Raw genomic sequence first — 18,348 nt, forward strand, 5'->3', positions numbered from 1 at the left:
ATTTGTTTTAAGATTATAATTTCTTTGCTCTTATATGTCAAAGTTTCTTCTCTTGATTTTCTATATACTTCATCTCTAATTGTTCATTTTGAGAATCTAACATGCACGTCCCTCGCCAATTGATGTCTTCTTATGTAATTAGTGTGTACCCTGTATATTTTATCCAACTGTCCTTTTATTTCTGACTTGTCTTTCTGTATTATTTCTAATTCTATCTCCGTCATTTTTTCTCCCAGGTCTTCATCTTTTTCTTCTATTATATTTTGAAAGCGCAAGAAATATGAAGTTTTCTCCATCTCCAGCATCGCTATTGTGTCAGACAATTCCTTATTTAGTTGAAAAGATTTTTGCTCCATTGTCTCCACTTTTGTCTCTACTTGGTCTATTTTTCTTTCCACTTTTTAAATTCTTTCTTCATTTTCTATTATTGATTGTTGGATAGCTCCAAATTTATCATTTATATTTTTAATATCCTCTTTTACTTCTCCTATTTCATTTTTGATTTCTGCATGAAACATTTTCATTTCTTCATGATTATCCGCAATTTTTTCTTGTGTTATTAATAGTGTTTCTTGAATCATCTGAAACATGTTTTGCATAGCATTTAATGTCATTTCCGGCTTTTCTTTTTCTTCTCCTATCATCTTGTCTATTGTTCTTTGCTGTAGTGGTGATGACACTTTTATTGTAGGATTTGTAGTTGGTTTTTTTCCTATTTTTGCTATGGTGGTTTTAGTTGACATTTTTAAAGCTTGTGTGAAGTTTTCCCATACTAACATATAAATATTAATCTTTGATCCTTATTTTCTCTCTCTCCCTGTTTTCTTTCTTTCTTTTTTTTGGGGGGGGATATACTTATACTTTTTTTCTCTACCCTTTATTTATACAAAAACAGCCTTAGATACACACGCCTTTATCTTTATCTTATATACGTTTCAACTTATTCTGAATTTATCTATTTATGCAAATATACACTATAATACAACAGTATGACACTATAACAATATCACAATATAATCAGTTATTATCTTGCAATTTATCAATTATTATCAATTATTTCTTTACAATATTTTCAGTTAGTGTAGTTGTATTTAATTTAGTTTTCTTTTGCTTTTATATTCTGTAATTATAAAATTAATAAATATAAATTCACAATGCAATAATTAATTATAGCTGTAATACAATCCTTTTTTTTCTTCCCCCTTCCTTTAGTGTTTGTATATATATATTTGTATTTAGAATATATGTTTTATTTTTCTTTTTGTTGTTCTCTGACTCTTCTTCTTTCTCCAATCTTGCTTCTGGTTGTTATGGTAATTATAGTTATTTTCTATCATGCTATCACATCAGTCCTCTTTAAAGTGTTAGTCTCTCTCCTTAAGTCCGTCACCAATCATCAATTAAGTCCCACAAATTTTTCAAAAAATTCTTAAATTCTTCTTTACCTCTTAGTTTCTCCAGTTTTTCACCTTCTCCAGTTCTCTCAGTCTTGTCTCGGAGTCTTAACTCTGTCGCTGTTCCTCCTCCGGTTCTCCTGACTCACTCCCTCGGATTCTCCTTCCCTCGTGCTGATCTCTTTTTCTCTCCCTGTTGCACTTCCCTTTTAGTCCGCCGCCACTTGTTTCTCCATCTCTTTTGCACCCTCCTCACTTCGCGCTTCTCCGTGTATTCCGATTTCCTTCTTCTGGGTCTATTTCAGTCTGCCACTCGAAACTGCTTAGTTCACTCTTTGCTTCGCTCTATTCAGCCACCATCGCTCCTATCTGCCTTAGAAGTCGATTTCCTCTCCACCAGATTTTAAAGGATTTGTCCTTTTTCCTCCCAGTCGATAGCGTATCACCCAGGGGCTTCAGAACTTCCCCTTTTATTTCCAAGCTCTACGGGATTGAGTAAGAAAGTCCTAAAAGAGCTTCTGCTACAGAGTTTTTTGGGCTCCAAAAATGGTGCCCCATTTCCTCACCCTCTCCACGATGACGTCACTGCCGGAAGTCCATATTTCACATTTCCTAAGCAGGGGATATAGAAAAGAAAGGAAAAGAGCTATTCACACTTCGCTGCCATCTAGTAATCATCTGGCATTCTGCAGTCCAAAATGGTACCCTTAATATAGTAATGTTCCTGGATGACTTTCCTCATTATATCAAAGTCAAACTATATTGACTATCATAAGTGGCAAAGTGCACTTATATCTCCATGTTTCTTTTATTATTACTATTAAAACTTACTTCATAAAATGGGTATACGGGATATAATTAATTTGGGGGGGGCAAAATATGGGAGAAATAGATACATAGACTTTTCTGCTACATCAGGATTGTGCAGCCCACAGTGCACAAACTCCCTTATCCAATTTAGCTTGACTGCAGAAATTATATGTGCTGTATTTTCCAGCAATCACCATGATTTTCTATCCTATTTTAAAATAAAAGGGGAAAGGGGAAAAAAAATCTTAGCCCCATTTTATCATACTCTTTTACTATGACATTTCTCTGTGTCCCCCACCTGCCCCCTCTCTAAGCTATCTAAAAGATGAAAAACCAGAGCTAATGTACATTGATTCTTTTAGGTCATCTATAAGCACTACTCAACTACTACCTACAGCTATTCAATCAAGTCTGGAAGGAGTAGCTGGATCATTTTAGGTTCTCTAGGTTTTTTCCCCATAAACATAAAAGGATTGAATGGCATACTCAGATTTCAATTTTACTTTCAATCACTGGGATTGCTTTGAATAATGGCAGTTATCATGAGCATCACATTTCTTTTGGCCAAGAAGTGGAAACAGTGGGAATGTTTAATATGCATGAAACAGAGGATTCCATTCTACCCACCCACCATAGGAAAAAAAATTATAAGAGGAAACAAAACTTTCCAATAAATAGTAATAAAAGCCTCCAATGAGATGAAAAGTTTTCTTTTTTAATGAAGAAGAACCAAACCAAGATGAAAAGTGCCTTGGAGTTCTCTTAAAAGATAGAAGACTTGTAATTTAGGAACAGAGTCTGGCAGTCCTTGGAGTGAAAAAAAAAGTGTGGGAACCACCAATTACATACACTGAAGACAGGGTTTTGCTAAATATAGGCCTTTCAGTATGTCTTCAACAGGCCTGTCATTTGCAAAGCTCCCAGATGGCACAATAATTAGGAGTTCTGACTTAATACAATTCAACGGAGTTAGAAGTTTATAGCAGGCATTATGTAAAAAACTATATTTGTTTCCATTTCCTGAGCTACTAGCTTTGCAATTGTACAGTGCTTTGGGAAAATGGTTTCATATTGAACATCAGATTGGTTATCCATTCAGGTAATGGGAAAATGGTTAAATTAAATGAGATTAACTGACTAAAATTCTTTTGCATCAATGTCTACAAAATTTGCTAAGGTTCAGGGGTCTAACTTTCCCTCATGTTTAAGTTAGGTACATTATAATCTCTATCTGACTCTGACTCTTTATTTCCTTCCTTCCTTCCTTCCTTCCTTCCTTCCTTCCTTCCTTCCTTCCTTCCTTCCTTCCTCTTTCTATCTCTCTCTGTCTCTTTCTGTGTATATGTGTACACACACATATGCACACATTAATAGGAGTATGGAATTTTAATTACGTCATTTCATTCTCTATAACTAGGAATATGTTTCCTGGATTATATCCTGGATGATGAATTGGAAAACTTCCAACAGTAAAGTATGTCTGTGAAGCAGGTTGGCTGGACCTTACCAATGCTGTAAAGTAGCCAATATAAAATCATTCGAATTTGATATTACAGTTGTGTAACTCTAATCATTAGGCAGAGCAGCACACCAGAAAGTTCTTAATTCTTACCGTATTCCTTGGACTGGGAATGTGACACCAGGTCCTTAAGTGAAACCAACAATTTCAACAAACAATCATTTTGAAACAGTTTAACAATCTGACATTGGTTTCAGCTCAATATTAAGGGCTTATGCCATCTTCCTGACAATATTTTTTTCTGTGGTAGAAAGTGTTTTTTTCCTTCGGGGACAAAAAGCACAAGCATTTTTTGGCAGGAAATGGATTGCAGCCTAATCCAAATATATTCAAACTGAGGGCTCTTTGTAATTGTTTGTTGAGTGTAAAAGCAGTTTGTGCATAAAACCCAGTTAAATGTATTTAGAAAAATATTTTATTCTATCTTGTTTTTAAACACAAACTATGAGATAAATAGTCTAGACTTGTTATAGCACTTTTACGTCATTAGAGAATGGTATCCCTATATAGAAATCCTTGTTTTACTGGAGAAATTTATTAATTCATTTATAATTTTTTCATCAATTTATCTTCCACCCACTTCACAGACTGTAGCTGAAAAATTCCTTTTTAAAATATTTTTATTACTGTTTATTACTTTAATTAACTTTAAGCGGTGGACTAAAAGGGAAGTGCAACAGGGAGAGAAAAAGAGATCAGCACGAGGGAAGGAGAATCCCAGGGAGTGAGTCAGCAGAACCGGAGGAGGAACAGCGACAGAGTTAAGACTCCAAGACAAGATGGAGAGAACTGGAGAAGGCGAAAAACTGGAGAAACTAAGAGGTAAAGAAGAATTTAAGAAATTTTTGAAAAAATTGTGGGACTTAATTGATGATTGGTGACGGACTTAAGGAGAGAGACTAACACTTTAAACTATAATTACCATAACAACCAGAAGCAAGATTGGAGAAGGGAAGAAGAGTCAGAGAACAACAAAAAGAAAAATAAAACATATATACAAAAATATATATACAAACACTAAAGGAAGGGGGAAGAAAAAAGGATTGTATTACAGCTATAATTAATTATTGCATTGTGAATTTATATTTATTAATTTTATAATTACAGAATATAAAAGCAAAAGAAAACTAAATTAAATACAACTACACTGACTGAAAATATTGTAAAGAACTAATTGATAATAATTGATAAGTTGCAAGATAATAACTGATTATATTGTGATATTGTTATAGTGTCATACTGTTATATTATAGTGTATACTTGCATAAATAGATAAATTCAGAATAAGTTGAAACGTATATAAGATAAAAATAAAGGTGTGTAGCAGAGTAGCAGTCTATGTAAAAGAAAGGATACAATTGAAACTAATATATGCAGACGAGGAAGGAAGAACGGTGATGGTCGAGTTAGAAATAGAAAGGAAAAATCACTTTTAGTAGTAATATATGCCCCTAACTAAAATCAACAGGAATTTTTTAGAGGAATACATTAAAAAATATTAGAATTAGAATATGAAAATATCTGTCTAATTGGAGATTATAATGCAATAGTAGATGCCAAAAAAGATTATAAAAGTGGTAAGAAAAATTAAAAAAAAGAAAGAAACATTACCAAAAGAATTTTTCAATATGGCCACGGAAATAAACCTGAGAGATGTTTGGAGGGAGACTCATGAAGACGAGAATCAATATACATTTTACTCTCATCCACACCAATCCTGATCTAGAATCGATATGGCTTCGATGACTGCGGATATTAGGACAGTTGTAGAAACAATAGAGATTGGAGTAAATGAATGGGCAGACCACAACCCAATACACATAAATTGGAAGCGGGGAAAAAGATTCAGGAGATGGACAATGAATCAAAATATATGCAAAGAAAAAGGGTTTAAACAAATGCTGGAAAAGGAATTAGATTCGTTTTTTAAGTTAAACAAAAGAGAGGATACTTCCCTACAAAACTTTTGTGATACAACAAAAGCATACATAAGAGGACTGACGATGGCATACTTAGGGAAGAAAAATAAAGAAAGGAGACAACAGCAAAACAAACTATATGAAGAATTAAAAAACACAGAATACAAATAACAAAAAGATCCCCAAAATAAAAAAATAAGAGAGGAATGGAACATAACAAAACATAAAATAAATTTCAAAGTTACTTTGTTTCGATCTGAATCTTGAGCTGAAGGCGGAAGATGGCGTTTTTGTCAGGGCTTTGACAGTGAAAGCCTGAAATGAAAGTGCTTGAGAACATTGCGCTGGGAGAGTGGATTGGCTGCCTATTAACTGCTGGGAACGGAGAGTGCGGAGGGAAGAGAACAAGGGGGAAAAAACTACTTTGGCAACTCAGAGACTTTAAATTAACATCATTAAAGACTTTGTCGTTTTCAAAGAAAAGAGGGGGGGAAGGAAAAAAAGAAAAAAAATGGCAAGTGAAACTAGGAGTTGCTAAAGGAGGGGGAGGCTCCCCAGTTGTGTCAGTGGTGACACAGAAAGCACAACTTCCGGCTGATTCACAGAGCCAGACCCAGAGTCAAGAAGCAGCACTTAATGATTTTAAGGAAGCTATGAAAGAAGCCATGAATAATCAAGCAATAGCAATGAGAGAAGCAATGAACAATTTAACTTTACTTGTTGAAGGGAAATTTAAGAAAATAGAGGAAGATATAGGTTCGATCAAGGGAGCAGTTGCAAAGGAGCATGATAAAATAAGAGATGATATCGTTTTTGCTGTATCAGGACTCAAATCTTGTTATTCAGTTTGATGGGAAAGTTGAAGAAATTAATGAAGCCAATTTAAATCTGGAGAGCAAAATGGGTGATGTCATGACTAGAACAGAGAAAGTGGATGATGAATTGGTAATGTTACAATACAGATCTATGGAGTTTGCTCTGAGACTGAAAGGCCTGAAGGAAAATAGCAAAGAAAATTTAAAAGACATTTATGCTGAGGCTATGGCTGAGATAATTAAAGAAAAACCAGAAGATGTGGCAATCCAAATTGACAAAATTTACAGGGTTAATTCCTGGTTGGCAAAACAAAGACAGCTGCCACGAGATGTGGTGATTTATTTCACATCTAGGAGGATCAGAAATGAAATTTTACAAGCTTCTTACAATAATAAAGTTCAGGTGGGTGGGCAGGAGGTGGTGGTTTTGAAAGAGATTCCTCTAAAGATGTTGAGGAACAGGAAAGACTTTGGCTTTTTGGTAAATGAGCTGAGAAATCCACAGGTGGCATATAGATGGGATGTTCCAACTGGTCTAATAGTGACTTATAAAGGAGAAAGATATCGATTAAACACAGTTTGGAAGGCAAAAGATTTTTATGTAAACGTGTTACAGGCTGGATACCCACCCTCACTGGGGGGGGGAGAAGAAAATGGAGATGATACAACAAGGAAAAGATGGAAAACAGATACAAACCTATGCTGAAGCTGCAGCTGGAGGAATTATTATGGAAGAAGATTTGGATCTTGGGGGTTTACCCCCAACTTTGGAACCACCTAAGAATGGAGAGCCGAAAACACAACGACTGACGCGAGCAACCTATAAATTGCAACAACAACAACCAAAAGGGCAACAATCTCAAGATTCATCTCAAGTAGTATAAAAAGCAGAAGCAGTGGGGGGAGCTAGGCCGAAGAGTAAGGTGGAGGAGGAGCTTCAGCTGATGCTTACAAGGCTTCGAAAGGCTAAAGATGGCAACTAAATTCCTATCTTGGAATGTTAATGGCCTAAACTCTCCACAAAAAAGAAAGAAAGTATTTCACTACTTGAAACAATTCAACAACGATGTTATTTGCTTACAAGAAACACATATTAGATTATCAGACCAAAAATATTTGATAAACTCAAGATTAGGTACAAACTTTCTGGCATCAGCGCCAGAGAAGAAAAATGGATTAGTCATATATGTAAGGAAAGGACTATCAGTTAATTTAATTGAGGCAGATGATCAAGGAAGATATATTGCAATTGAGTTATTGACACAGTCTGGAAAAATGCTTCTTATCGGAATATATGCCCGTAACCAGCAACAAGACAAGTTTTATAAATTTTTACATACTAAAATAATACAGTGGGATTATAAATCTTTTATACTAATGGGTGACTGGAATGGAGTAATTGATACGCAGAAAGATAAAAAAAGCTTATCAAAGACTTCAGCATGTGCAAAACTACTTACATCTTTTTTTGATATGATGGAAGATATAGAATTGAGAGATATCTGGAGAGAACGTAACCTGGAGGAAAAAGATTTTACCTTTTTTTCTGATAGACATCAATCCTTTTCCAGGATTGATTTTATACTAATCAGAAATGATTTTATTTCCAGGGTGAAGAAGACAAAGATATTTCCAAGAACTTTAACTGATCATAGTCCAGTCTGGATTGAATTTGAACAGGAGAGGGGAGAAAGGAGGTCTTGGAGGTTGAATGAAAACTTATTCAGATATGAAGAAAATGTAAAGGAGCTTAAAAAACAGATGAGAAAATTTTTTGTTATTAACATGAATAAGGGTACTCCTATGGAAATGGTTTGGGATGCTAGTAAGGCTTATATGAGGGGTATCTTAATACATATGAATAATAAATATAGATCAAAACAACAGAAGAAGCGTAAAGAGATAGAGGAAGAAATAAAAAAGAAAGAACAATTACTTATATCTAATCCAGGAGATAAGAAAGTAAAAGAAACAATAAACATACTACGAGGGCAATTCAATATGTTAATGGCTGATCAGGTGGCAACTAGTTTACAATATGCTAAACATAATACATTTTGTAATTCCAATAAACCAGGTAGGTGGTTGCCTTACATGTTGAGGAAAAAACAGAAAGCACGAGTCATTAGTAAGATAGAATATAGAGGTAAGGAAGTTTACCAACAGAATTTGATTAAAAAGGCTTTTTTGGAATTTTATACAAAGCTATATGCTAGTGACTCAATATAAGGTATAGATATAGATAGATATCTAAAGGAAGGGAATATGTTGGAACTAACGTTGGAACAGAGGGAAGGATTGAATCAACCAATAACTTCAGAGGAGATTGTTGCAGCAATTAAGCAGTTAAAAATAGGGAAAGCTCCAGGAACAGATGGACTAACAGCTGTTTATTATAAGAATTTACAGCTTGAAATGGTAGAGCCGCTTAAAACTCTATTTTGTAAAATTCAATCAGGGGGAGGAGTCCCACCCTCTTGGAGAACAGCTTTTGTTTCATTGATTCTGAAGGAAGATCAAAACTGTACCAAACCTGAAAATTTTAGGCCAATTTCACTTTTGAACACAGATTACAAAATTTTTGCTAAGATACTACCAAATAGACTAATGCCAGTTATGCAACAAATTATTCACAATGACCAATCAGGTTTTATAAAAGGGAGACAGATGAAATATAATGTTAGGCAAATTATAAACTTATTGGAATATTTGAAGAAAAATAATCAGGTCCCTGCAGCGTTTATATTTGTGGATGCAGAGAAAGCATTTGATCGATTGAACTGGCAATTTTTGTTTAAAATAGTAGAAAAAATGCACTTTGGGGAGTATTTCATACACTCAATTAGAGCAATATATCAGGAACAAACAGCACAAATAATAATCAATGGAGGTTTAACAGATAAGTTTAAAATTGAGAAAGGTACGAGGCAGGGTTGTCCATTGTCGCTGTTGTTGTTTATTTTAACTTTAGAAGTCTTGCTGAATAAGATACGTGATTCTGATAAAATAAAAGGAATTGTAATTAGACAGCAGGATTATAGATTAAGAGCGTTTGCAGACGACCTGGTTCTTACTTTATCTCAACCTATAGAAGTGGCTCCCTATATGTTGGATATGGTAGCTGAATATGGTAAAGTATCTGGATTCAAAGTAAATTTACACAAGACAAAGATGATAACTAAGAATTTATCTATAACTCAAAGAGAAGAGTTAGGGAGGATAACGGGGTTTGAAGTAGTTAAAAAGGTTAAGTATCTAGGCATATATATTGCAGCCTCAAATACGAAATTGTATAAAAACAATTATGAAATTCTCTGGCAAAAAGAAAGAAAGAAATGGAAAAATGGAAAAAGTTACAACTATCACTACTGGGAAGGACAGCAGCAATAAAAATGAATGTATTACCTAGGTTTTTATTTTTGTTTCAAATGATACCAGTGCTTTAAAAAGATGGAAATCTGATGGAATGGCAGAAAGGGGTTAATACTTTTATTTGGGCTGGGAAGAAACCAAGAGTAAAACTGAAAATTATACAGGATATACGTGAGAGAGGAGGCCTTAAAATGCCTAATTTAAGATTGTATTATGAAGCTGCAGCTTTATCACAAATTAGTGACTGGTTTAACTTAACTGAAGAAAGAATGTTAAATATAGAAGGTTATGATTTGTTATATGGATGGCATGCTTACTTGTTGTATGAAAAAAAAGTGGATAAAGTGTTTAAGGGTCATATACTTAGAAATGCATTGTTGAGGGTGTGGAAAAAGTACCAATATAAGCTGAATTACAAGATACCTATATGGGCAAACCCCAGACATGTAATAGAAAATATAAGTGCAGAGCAAAGAATAGAAGTGATTACTTATAAAGAGCTTCTTCTTTTGGAAAGGGGTAAGTTGCAATTGAAATCTCTAGAGGAATTAAAAGAAGAAGGGATAATTTTTACTTGGTTTCAGTATGGTCAGCTCCAAGCTAGATGGAGGGAGGATCAAAAAATTGGGGTTATGCAAAATGAGGAAAATTTGGTGAAACAGATTAGAGATCAAAGTCAGATGCATATTAAAAGGTTGTATAATGCATTACTGGAAATAGACTCAGAAACTGAATTGGTTAAAGATTGTATGATTAAATGGGCACAAAATTTTCAGGAACCAGTGATGATGGAAACGTGGGAAAAGATTTGGGTCAGAAATGTTAAATTTACGCAAGCACAAAATTTGAGAGAGAATTTTTATAAAATGTTTTATAGATGGCACTTAGATCCTAAGAAATTATCATGTATGTACTCGAATTTGCAAGCTAAATATTGGAGATGTGAATGTAATGATGCAACCTATTATCATATATGGTGGACCTGTAAGAAAATCAAGGCATTTTGAATAAAAATTTGGTGGGTGATGCAGAACATTTTGAAAAGAAGGTTGAAATTTACTCCTCAATTGTTTCTATTGGATATAACTACAGACTGTACAGTTTCAGAGACTAAATTGATTTTGAACTTAATATCAGCAGCTAGGCTGCTGGTAGCTCAATATTGGAAGAAAGACTCTTTGCCTACTATTGAAGAGTGGACATTGAAAGTAACAAACCTAGCAGAAATGGCGAAAATCTCGGCGTACTTGAAGGACCACACGCAAGAAAGATACGTATCGGAATAGAGAAGATGGATTGATTATATTCAAAATAAGTATCAGACAAGAAAATATCAAATAGCTTATGAATGACTGTTAGTATTAGAAGTATTTGGTTATTGGTAGTAGAGTTAAGGTTTCAGTGGGGGAGGTTGTCAAGTGTAAATGCCTCGCTTTATATAAACTAAAGCTATATCATAAGATAAGCAAGGGTTAATATACATTCTCCTCCCATTCTCCTCCTATCAATGATAGGTCAATACTTACCATTAGCCCCGCCCATCCTGTATATAAGACCACCTCCAACTGTCATAACTGATCTTTCTGAATGTATTCTGTGAAAGTAAGGAACATATATTAATAAATGAATTTATTTAATAATAATGAGCCTATGTCTATTAAATGAGCCATATCTTCAAAATTAGTGACAAATTGGTAACAAGAGGATGGTTAAATGGCTCAATAAGAAAATAGACATATAAAAACTAAATTCTTCAAATGAAGAAAAAGAAGAAAAAGAAGCAGAGATAAAGCCATCTCTGTTCAAAAAGCCTCAAACTGAAAAACGACAAGAAAAAATATAAAGTACATGATGGAAGATGAAGAAACAACTCATAGCCTAAACAAACAAAAAATGAATAGGAGTAAAAATAATAGCCTAAGGCTGAAAATACTGAATTTAATAAAATCAAAAAGTGATGATGAAGACCTCACCATGGACCTCCAAGAAATAATAAAAAATAACGGAGCAGCGGGAAGAAATTATAACAATACACAAAATACAGCAAACTACGAAGCAGAAAAAGATCTACTCCAAACTGACATTCTAACTGAAACTAACGGTCCTGTAAAAAAACTTGAATGGCGGCCATCTTCAAAAAATCAGCCCGACAAAATGGACGACCAATCACTATCGAGAAACAAAAATCCAAAATGGATGACACGGAAAATTTATTACAATAAAAAATTTCAAAATGAACAAAATTGGTCTGAAGGATCTGATTCCGAATCAGAAACCCTTCCCACTGAATTGCAAATTGAAGAGGCTATGAAAACCCTCTTCGACGCTTTCGGACCTGAACTAATCATATCTAAGGGGTCTTAAAAATCATCTAAAGAAAAGAAAAAGGAACAAATAACAAACCAATCGCAAGAAAGAGAACCTAAAGAAAAAAATAAAAACACCTCAATACATCTCAGAATCCACCCCCTATCAACTACCAGAACTGCGCATACCAGAACCCAGAGGTAACTGTAAATACTCACCTACACCACAAACGTTCCTGAGAGACAGAAATCTGCATTCGGGCATCGAGGCAGAAGGAGTGTCTTCAGCGCAATGGTGGACCCTTGGGAGCGAAATTGAGGCCTGCCCATCCGACGGAGACCACTACGAGGGAGCTGCAACAACAAGGTCCTTCTCCGAAGCCTTCAGGAACAAAATGAGCTTCGCGCATGCGCAAACGTCACTAGATGAATATAGAAGCAAGTGGATACAGAGTGAACCTCCCAAGCTAATTGCTAGTATCCCTGTGCCTTTTTGCTGTTACCAGCATCTTCAGCACCACGGACAGACGCCTGTTGTAAGTAACATAGCTAACAACACAGAAAATTTGCCAAATGATTTTCCAAAGCTAAGGATGGATGGAATTAATTTATTGGAATGGATCCAACAGCTTCAAGTTGTCTTTCTAAAAGAAAATTTACTGTTCTTTATTACTAATCCACCTAAAAAACCATGGACACTAGAAATTGACAATTTACACCACAGAGCATTTTATCTATTAATTTCTAGTATCTCACCAACTATATATCATAGTGTAAAACATAATTTGACTGTATCTGAACTTGTACAAAGTATGTTTAAACTATTCCATAGTGAAAGTGTAGCAACAACTACAAGAATATCCAAAAATTTCTTTTCTGCTAGAGTTAAGCCTGGTATCACCATAAGTGAACATCTATTGTCATTGAATGCAACTAGAGCTGAGCTACATATGAGGGGGGAAATTGTGTCAGACCAAACTATGAACAGTGTTATTATTAATTCTTTAGATCCATCATGGGACAATTTCATATCACATTTAGACACAGTAAATTTAGGATATTTATCTATTGAAAATCTATCCAATAGATTAATTGCAGAAGATAACTTGAGAAAAAGTCGTAGTAGAGAACAAAGGCCTATAAATAGAGTGGTATTTCAAGACAAAAGACAAAACACCATGGAGTGTTATAATTGTGGATCCAGGGGACACTGTAAGAGGGATTGCCCTAAAATTCAAAGAGAGAATTATAAATACGACCCCAGAAATAGATATGATGATAGACAATACTTAGGGGATAGGTACAGGCGTAGGAGTTCCCCAAGTCCAAAAGACATGAATAGACGTAAAGATGACTCCAGGGATAACAAACATAGATCATTATATGGGATAGAAAAACAAACAAAAACAATGAATCAGAACATGACAGACTACATGTGGCTCATTGATTCTGGAGCCACCAATCATACAACCAATAATAAGGAACTTCTATCATCCTTCACTGAAGAATTTTTTTTAATAAAAGTAGCCAACCAAAATGAAGTACAAGTAACAGGAAAAGGGAATATAAATCTACCAGGGATAGGGAGAATAGAGGGGGTACTATTAATACCAATGATGCCTCACAACATACTCAGCGCTATCAAACTCAGTAAGGAATCAGACATAAAAATAACATTCAAAGGAGGGAAAATTATATTAGAAAAAGACAAAGAAATCATAGGCAGAATTGTAATCAAAAGGGGTTTACCTTACTTATGCACAGATGATAATGAGTCTCACAGTGTAAACAGAAACATAGAGCAAGACACAGATATAGTAATAAAGGAAGACAAAATCAACTCAAGACACATTAATAAAGACAAGTCAATACATGATATCACATCCAGGAAACCCTTAATAGGAAAGCCTATACATGATGATTATGCCCATATGCTACACAGAAAATTGGGGCATGCCAGTTTTCCTGTTGTCCAAAAAATGACTGAACATGCAGAAGGTGTTAAAATAAATGATTGTGAAAATTATTTGGAATGTTCAGTGTGTAAATGCTCAAAACTAAAAACAAAATCAAGACCAAAAAAGGCATCTAGAACTACCAGTCATATTTTCAATTTGGTACATATGGATTTAGTAGGGCCATTAACACCATCAATAAAATACAAAAAACGATTCTTCCTTACTATCGTAGACGACTACAGTCGTTACGACTTTGTATATACCCTAAGGCACAAAAGTGAAACATTTCAAAAATTCAAAGAATTCCATAAAATGGTAGAGACACAACATAACATACAGATAAAACAAATTATGACAGACAGAGGTTCAGAATTCATGTCAAAAGAATTCACACATTGGCTTAGGTCAAAGGGAATGTTACACTTCAAATCAAGTCCGTTCTCAGCCTTTCAAAATGGGGTTATAGAACGACGAAATTCTACTCTACAAACCATGATTAGATGTTTTTTGGAGGATGCAGGGATAGGTAGACATTTCTGGACAGAAGCACTTGTATACTCTAATTACACAATTAACCGGCTTTGGTCTAGTGTCATAAACAAGACTCCATATGAAATAATGTATAATAAGAAGCCACAGATAGCACATCTGCATGTGTTTGGAGTCACTGCTGATGTACATATTCCAAAACAATTAAGACGTAAAGGAGACAAAATATCTAGAAGACTAAGGTTCATGGGTTATGAACCAGGTACTAAAGGATACAAATTCATAGATAGTAATAACAACTTCATAGTATCCAGAACTGCGGTATTTCATGAACAGGCAAACTGGTCCAAAATACATCTTAACGAGATAAGAAAAAATATAGAAACAAAACACAATAAACTCGATATATCAGAAAATGGAAAAAATTCATACATACATCAAAGATATAAAGATATAACAAAAGGAAATGTAAAAAAGATTATAATAAAATCAAGATAGATTCACTCACTCAGAGAGAAGTAAAACACTTACATGATATTAACAGCATTCCAGATAGACCAATTAGAAATAATAGAAAACAATTGCCAAATAAATTTAAAGATTATGTAATGCATGTACAATCCAACACAATTACACCAAATAACTATGATGACGTATTGAAACTACCACACGAAGAAAGAATTAAATGGGAATTAGCTATGTCCAAAGAAATGAACAGTCTAAAAGAATTAAATGTGTTTACACCTGCTGACGTACCAAACAATAAAACACCCATAGGTACTAGGTGGATTTTTAAAATCAAAACACTAGAAGGAGGAAAGAACTTATACAAAGCAAGACTGGTAGCCCAGGGATTCTCCCAGAAGTACCCTGAGGATTATACCGATACTTATTCTGGATAGGGACTCCCTACGCACGGTCACTCAAGCACTCGTCACTTCCCGCCTGGACTACTGCAATGCTCTCTACATGGGGCTCCCCTTGGGGTGCACCCGGAGGCTGCAGTTGGTCCAGAATGCGGCCGCACGGGGGATTATGGGAGCGACGGGCGCTCCCACGTGACACCTCTCCTGCGCAAGCTGCACTGGCTTCCTGTGGTCTTCCGGGTGCGCTTCAAGGTGTTGGTGACCACCTTTAAAGTGCTCCATGGCTTAGGGCCGGGGTATTTGCGAGACCGCCTTCTGCCGCCAATAGCCTCCCACTGGCCGGTTCGCTCACACAGAGAGGACCTCCTCAGGGTGCCGTTGGCCAGACAGTGCCGGCTGGCGACCCCCAGGGGGAGAGCCTTCTCTGTGGCGGCACCAGCCCTCTGGAATGACCTACCCCCTGAGATACGCACGATATCAGACCTCCAGACTTTTCGTCGGGCCCTGAAAACACACTTATTCCATCTAGCCGGGCTGGCTTGATCCCATCCTCTCAGTTTTAATTGATTCGGTTTTAATTGGGTTGTTTTAAATTATTTGGGCCAAAATTATTTAATTGTTTTTAATTTGTTTTTAAATTTTGTATACTATGTATTATTTTGGCTGTGCACCGCCCTGAGTCCTGCGGGAGAAGGGCGGTATAAAAATAAAAATAAATAAATAAATAAATAAATAAATTTCTCCTACTGTAAGAATAGAAAGCGTAAAAATAGCATTAATGATAGCTTCAATACTAAAACTAGAGGTTTATCAATATGATGTACAAACCACATACTTACACACAAATTTAGACAAGGAAATTTATGTAAGGGCACCACACAGTAAAGATACTAACAAAAATGACACATGGTTGCTCAATAAAAGTTTAAAACAATCGGGAAAACGATGGTATGAATGCTTAGTCAAAGTACTCAAAGATATAGGATTTACAGCAACATCAGCAGATAGCTGTTTCTTTATTAGAAAGGAGGATGAATCACTAGAATATGTATTAATTTACGTAGATGATATTCTGTATATTGGCAAGGACATAGATAAACGAAATGCATTTGCTATTGCAATAGAGAAACATTTCTCACTAAAGTCTCTGGGTAAAATAAATAAATATTTAGGGGTACAAGTATATAAAACAGAAAAGGGCTTCTGTCTATCACAAAAAGAAAAAATTGTTGAACTTTTACATAAATGTAATATGATTAATGCTAAAGGCTGTGAAACTCCTATGCAAACTGACTTTCTAAAAAGTATGAACGATCCATTTTCTGATTTTAAAGATAACACATTGTACAGGTCAATCATTGGTTCTCTTCTATACATCGTGAATTGGACCAGACCAGATATTGCATTGCCTCTCAACTTATTATCAAGACAAGTAAGCAAACCTACGACCTTCCATTGGGAAGCAATAAAGAAAGTACTCAGAAATCTAAAAAACAGCGTGGATTTTTGTCTATATTTAGAACCAGACTCTTTCAAAATACCCACACTCAATTGCTATGTGGATGCTGATTGGGCAGGAGACACAAAAACTAGAAAGAGTACATCTGGATACATATTCTTTCTCAATAACTGTCCAATTTGTTGGTATACAGGTAAACAAGACTTAGTAGCAACTTCAACAACCGAAGCTGAATATATTTGCCTTTCCAAGGCTTCAAATAACCTTGTTTGGATCAATTACTTAATAATCAATATCTGGATGAACCCGTCATTACCAATAATTATACATGAGGATAACAAGGCAGTAATTGAGATATCAAGATCAGATGCCATTGGACAAAGATCTAGACATATAGATATAAAGAATAAACACGTAAGACAGCTTTCTAAAGATGGCTTCGTTAAAACAATACATTGTTATACGAAAGACCAAATAGCTGACATATTAACAAAACCTTTACAGGTTAAACAACATGTATTTTTAGTAGAAAAGTTATGTGTTAAGATGTATTCTATTCCTAAATATTTTATTGATAATAATAATGCTCGGCATTTAGAGGGGGATTTGTCAAGTGTAAATGCCTTGCTTTATATAAACTAAAGCTATATCATAAGATAAGCAAGGGTTAATATACATTCTCCTTCCTCTAAATCAATGATAGGTCAATACTTACCGTTAGCCCCGCCCATCCTGTATATAAGACCACCTCCAACTGTCATAACTGATCTTTCTGAATATTCTGTGAAAGTAAGGAACATATATTAATAAATGAATTTATTTAATTATAACGAGCCTATGTCTATTAAATGAGCCATATCTTCAAAATTAGTGACAGAGGTAGTACTTTGAGGACAAGTAGATTAATCTAGTTTATGTTTGACTAAATGAAATACCTGTCAGCGTTCCAAATTAGGCTCTCTTCCAGCGCTGACATGAACAAGATGAAGCATAGAGCAGAAGCTTGATTTATTGCTGAGATGAACTTTTACCTAGTTTTTTGAATGTTACAGATAGTGTTTCCTGGGTGACGAGGGTGGGGGCCACATTCCTGTGAAAAAAACGTGCCGGGATGTAGAGATGGATCTGCATGATGGCCAATGGGACATTGGGGTTGGAGAGCGGAAGAGGAGGGGGTTGGAAGGAGCGGCCAGTTTGGCTGCAACTTGAATCAGGAATGTCGGATTCTGCTATTCTTAAAAATAAAAGTGATTCATTAGAGACTTTGCACTTGAGAATGAAGTTTATTTAAGATAGTCCCGAAACTTGACAGACAGCCAAACTCTCCTCCAAATCCAGGCTGGCTGAGTTTAAATCATCCCGTTCCCTCCCATACATCTGGTCGGACGGACTATGGCTGAAGCCAAGCTCTCGGAGGAAAGCCTGCTTCAAGAAACGGGAG

At 35.3% G+C, this 18,348-nt stretch overlaps 1 protein-coding gene and 1 long non-coding RNA gene across 6 annotated transcripts in view; one reads left to right on the plus strand and one right to left on the minus strand.

Moving 5' to 3' along the window:
• LOC148114229 (uncharacterized) overlaps nucleotides 1–18,348 on the plus strand; it is a 202,125-nt gene that overhangs the window by 89,561 nt on the left and 94,216 nt on the right. For 2 of the 4 annotated variants that reach the window (XR_015733932.1, XR_015733931.1), the window contains exon 3: nucleotides 4,377–4,545. The exons of 1 other annotated variant lie outside the window; for it this stretch is intronic. The gene's annotated coding sequence lies outside the window, so the exon portion shown is untranslated. Of the gene's footprint in view, nucleotides 1–3,621; nucleotides 3,679–4,376; nucleotides 4,546–18,348 lie in introns of all 4 variants that reach the window. One more of the 4 variants, XR_015733933.1, reaches the window with a different exon arrangement.
• The window catches only part of LOC117663351 (uncharacterized), a 63,994-nt gene that overhangs the window by 13,874 nt on the left and 31,772 nt on the right, over nucleotides 1–18,348 (minus strand). Inside the window, exons 2-5 of one of the 2 annotated variants that reach the window (XR_015733934.1) lie at nucleotides 17,623–17,688; nucleotides 12,355–12,557; nucleotides 11,356–11,423; nucleotides 1,961–2,006 (exon numbers count right to left, since the gene is read on the minus strand). This is a non-coding gene — a long non-coding RNA (uncharacterized LOC117663351). Of the gene's footprint in view, nucleotides 1–1,445; nucleotides 2,007–11,355; nucleotides 11,424–12,354; nucleotides 12,558–17,622; nucleotides 17,689–18,348 lie in introns of both variants that reach the window. The other variant, XR_004590751.3, reaches the window with a different exon arrangement.

This window comes from Pantherophis guttatus, chromosome 4 (genome assembly GCF_059756535.1).
Source record: "Pantherophis guttatus breed Tessera chromosome 4, ASM5975653v1, whole genome shotgun sequence".
Taxonomy (NCBI): domain Eukaryota; kingdom Metazoa; phylum Chordata; class Lepidosauria; order Squamata; family Colubridae; genus Pantherophis; species Pantherophis guttatus.